Raw genomic sequence first — 5,198 nt, forward strand, 5'->3', positions numbered from 1 at the left:
AAGATCCTTTCTCCATGAATCCTCAGACTGAATGCTGTCTCTACAAAACCTCAAACTTACTCCTGTCACTTCCCACCCCTTATATTCCTGTCTTCATTCAGCCTTATCACTTACTGTCTCCACTTTTCTAGTGCTGAAATGAGAGGTATGAGCCAACACTGCTTGACTCTCTTTCTCTTTTAGACTAATTCAATCTCGGATAGCCCAGGGTGGCCTTAAACTTACAGAGTCTGCCTCTGTCTCTTGAGTGCTGGGATTAAAGGTGTGTGCTGCCACTACCTGGCCTCTATGACTAACTAGTATGGCTAGCTCCACACTCTGATATTCAGGCAGGCTTTATTTGTATAAACAAAATATCATTACATTTCCCATTTTTGTCTAAAATAAAAAATGTTGTAGCTAATATAACAAAACTATATACAATAAGTACAATAACTATATACAATATATATAGGCAGTAAATACATCAACAATATTTATGTCATTTGCATTTGACAAATTCAGAGAAAATACTCCATTATCTATCCTATCTTAGTGAATCCAAAGTCTTGGACCTAATTTACTTTTTATCCTAACTAGCATTTCCATCTAAAACTCTTCTGATGTCTCTCAACCTTATATACTTTACACTTCTTTAGTGAGTTTCTTTTCTGAGTCTGGTAACAAGGAAAACTAGAACTATCTAGTCTTCAACTCCCTCAGAGACCTGAAAAGGAAATAATATTAGCTGAAGAAGCAGAAAGTGCAAGTAAGTGACTTCCAAAAAAATATGAGAAATGACAGAAACATCTGGCTTCCTGGACATCACCCAAGGTTAGTCTGCAACGTTGGGGCCTACAAGACTAGACTATTCAACAGACTTTTCTATGAAGCAGTATTTCCTTGTCATGGAAAGATTTGGCAGGTACTCTCTTTTGTGTCCTGCTTGTACAATTTGAACAGCATATTGTCAACAGTTGAGTCAGGGGCATTTTCTTGCCCAGGGGCCCAATTTTGCTACAGAGAAAGTAAACTCTATGTGGAGTTTCTTTGATGACCATCATCTTTTCCAAAGTGGATTGATGCTTCCAGGAACAGACATTTCTCATTGTCATAAAAAAAGAAAGAACCTATGTTATTAAAACATCTTAAATGCCATATTCTGTACATCTCTGAAGTGTTTCAAGATAAACCTGTCTACTTAAAATATATCTGTTTGATCTTGGAAACATACCTAACATGATAAGTTTGATTGTAATAGGTGACTTCTAACCTACATTTCCTTATTATTCAAACTCATTTGTAATAATAACATCCAAGGGCCAAAAATCTTCATTACATTGTTAAATAAATTGCATAGGTACAATACTTTGAACAAGTTTAGAAATGTATGTTCTATGTATGTACAGTATGTTCTAATAAAAATAATCTTAAATTTGTGTCAATATATAAAAATCTATATCAATGTAAAATATTTAAAACTGGTAGTTTCTTCTTTGGTTCAAAAATAGACTCAATAATCTACCTTTTTACCCTATTTTTATATTCTCCTCTTTTCTTTTTAGAGTAGATTCAATAATCTACCCTTATATCCTATCTATTGTAATGGTCTGTCCTGTCCCTTTAAGAGACAAACCTCACCCATTCCTTCCCCTTATGACTGATGTAAGTAGATTTTCCTTCTGTTTCTGGCCTGAGATCCTTCTTTTCATCTCTCTCCTAAAGAGGCAGCTCTGCCTCTCTGACTCTCCCCTTTCCCCCCAACTCTGGCTCTCTCTCTCTCTCTCTCTCTCTCTCTCTCTCTCTCTCTCTCTCTCCTCATCCACCTTCTCCCTCCTTCTCCCCCTTTCCCTTCCCTTGCATAACCCACTAAATAAATAACCAACCTCACTTTGCATGGTGTGCCTATCTGTCTGTCTCTCACCTGCTATGTGGCTCCCTTCCTGGAACCCGCTGGCCCTCATGGCCCGCTGCCCACTGCCATCATATGGGAACAGCACTGTTTAAGTTTTACCATAACACCCATATTACTGTTTTCTCTTTTCAAAACATGAACCCTGAATCTAAACTCCTTTGTTTTAACTTTTTCCTTAGACCATTACCAATAACAACTTGTAACCAATCTCCTTAAACAATACAAATATCCATAATTCATTGAATGACCAAAAACCACACACCCCACCTCTTGGGAATATGGGTGTCGTCTTCTTAAATTTACTTCCTGCTGTTTGGGGTGATGGGCATTTTTAGGTGATTCTGATAAGACAAATTTGGGCTAATTGTCAAATCCTGGAAGAGGTAGCTGTATGATCTGTTGTTCAGTCTCTGTATAATGGGAAAGTGCAGGGTTTATCTCAAGTCCTGGCTAATAAAGTCTGTGAGGCTGGACCATCTCAGCTAGCCACCTCAAAATTGTTCTGAGCAGTTTGTAGTCCAAAGCCGATCTTTAGTTGATTTTTTTTTCAGCTTAGTGATGTTATCATAGCCTAGGTGAAATTGTCAGTGTAGGATCCTTAGCTATTTGGGTACTTCAGAGATCTCAATTAGGTCAGATTATTCCTTTTCTTAGTAATTTTTTCCTGGTAGTTTTCACTTCTTCTTTGGATGCTTATTTGCCCAAAAGTCCTTAAATTTTTCTGAAAAGACAGAAACAAAACCATTTCCCAACTCTCATTTAGGAAGGTTCCCTTTTGGCAAGTTACAGCTGATCAAATGAAAAGCATTTGTTAGTTTTATAACTTAGTTTAGATTGAGTGATCACACTGTTTGATGAAGTATCACCTTGTCTAATCAAGAAGTTTCTTTTGCTCAAATGTAATTCTTATCAATATTGATTTATGGTTTATCCTGAAATCTTTGTTCTCTTTCTTCTATGTTGTTCTATTATGATTTCTGACAATAGGCACTAGGTCCTTTAATTGCTCTGGGAAGGAATTTTCTCTACAACAGCAGGAAATGACTGAACTGATTTGACTGGGAGCCTGCAAAAGGCCCCTGAAGGAGTTTCCTAATGGCAGTGGGTTACCTCTACTGTCTCTTGTTGATCTATGCTCATTAGCCAAATGGCTGCCTTTGCTACACCTTCTGCATAATCCAGAAGGGAGGAGCATTTCAATTGGATTATGCTTAGAAAAAAACATTGTTTCTAGGAACACCCTGTCTACAGTCCTATTTAGGTAACCTTGTTTACCACAACTGAAACACTTGACACTTTAATTTTTCTTCAAACCTCAGGAAATCACCTCTCCAAGTATCATCATGGTTATGAGATTCAATACTGATTTTATCTCAGATCCATTCCTCCAAGGGTGCTGATCTGGCCTTTAAAGGCCTAATTATCTTTTTGCATTGTGATTTGACATTTTCAAAAGTCAGAGATTCAATTATTATTTGTCTAGCTTCTGAATTTGGTATCATTTTATTTACCGCTGATGTTAATTTTGTAAGAAGTCAGTGAAGTTTTCTTTCAGATGCTGTATGACTTTAGTAAATGACTCAATTTTCTTTCCTACTTCCTCAATTCCATCCCAAGCATTCAAAGCTTCTGTGTGGCATAAAACCAGGGTGTGGCCATCATTATAGAGAGTTCCTTTCTACATTAGCATAATCTCCTTCTCCAAGAAGTTGGTCTTAGGAGATTTCTATTCCGCTAGCTCTACTCCATTGTTCAATGGTCTAAACCTCTTTTTGCCATTAAGTCCTCCATTTAATTGTGGACCAGGCTCAAAGACTACTGTAACCAAGTCTCTTCGGTCTTTAGGGATAATTCCATTACAAGTTGACCATTAGTTTAATATCTGCTTCACAAAAGGCGAATGCATGCCATATGATATTATCACTTCCTTGAACCTCCTTAAATAGCATTTCCACAGCATTCCAGTGAATGCTTAAATAGCTTTGGGGATATCTATCGTTTGGAAATTCCCATAAGGTGACTGGATATATTAAGTTAATTTGTTTGAAAACCTTAGGATGTTCCTCTCTAACCTTATAATGCAGTGTTGAAATTGGTTCTTCTTTAAATTCCTCTGTCTGGATTTGAATAGGTCTATGATCTATTTTAATAAGTTTTTCTAAGGTCTGTATCTTGGCACTCATATCAACCAACTCTTTTAGAGATAAACCAAGAATTATCAAGATGATAATTAACATCATGTCAATACCAGTTAAATTGATTATTCTCCCATTTAATTGACTTAATTGTTCTGATTTAAAATCATGCATTGTATAATTATATAGAGACCTGTCTCCTTTGTAATAGTGCTTGCCATTTTTTAACATGGGAAAAAAAAATCTCTCTTTTAACTAACTCCCCCCCTTTAAGAATTCTCAATTTTCTCACCAAATCTGCAACTGATGACTATAAAGTGTGAATCTGATTGCTGCTACATAGAACAATAGAAGCCCAAGAGGGTTTCAAGGCAGCTATCTTTTCTGGCAGCAACCAAAAAGGGGGTCCTGGGAAATCAATCCTACAACACACCAGGAGAGAAGAAGCCACAGAGTCTGTTGTCTACACCAGGGAACGTGAGAAAGTGGCTAACTCCTGTGGCATTTGGAACCCAAGTGTCTATGAAGTTTGCTCCAGAGAAGCTGTAGCAGAAAAACTCAGACCCACTTAAAGAGCTCGGGGAAAAGAGAAAAGGAAAACCTAGCCGGTGGGGCAGTGACTCTGCAGTGTGTAGCTCTGGCCTGTGCTGGTGGCTACAAGGCCACAGGCAAGTGGATTTTGTTTTTGGGTTTTTTGTGTGAATTTGTGCCCCAAAGTTGGATGCCAGTTGAAGCGTGAGTTCTAATTGGTATTAATAATAAAAACCCAGAGTCAGATATCGGGGTAAATGTTGAAAGATCAGAGAAGTAAAGGAGTCAGCTACTAGCTTTTTACCTCTGACCGAAGTGGACAAGACCCTGTCTCCAAGAATCCTTTGACTGAACCCTGTCTCTACAAAACCTAGGATTGAATCCTGAATTCTGTCACTTCCGGTCTTCACCTTCCTAGTGCTGGATTAAAGGTGTGTGTCACCACTGCCTGGCCTCTATGGCTAACTAGTGCAGCTAGCCCACACTCTGATCTTCAGAGTATTAGTTAGATCACAATCAAAATATCACCACAGTCAACACGCGGAACAGGAAAAGGGGTCTGGAATTGCTAAGGGGCCATGGCTTTATCTTTGTATGTATGTGTTGGTGAGCGTGGGCTCTGGAATTCTTAAGCAGAA

This window comes from Microtus ochrogaster, chromosome 18, assembly GCF_000317375.1.
Source record: "Microtus ochrogaster isolate Prairie Vole_2 chromosome 18, MicOch1.0, whole genome shotgun sequence".
NCBI classification, from domain to species: Eukaryota; Metazoa; Chordata; class Mammalia; order Rodentia; family Cricetidae; genus Microtus; species Microtus ochrogaster.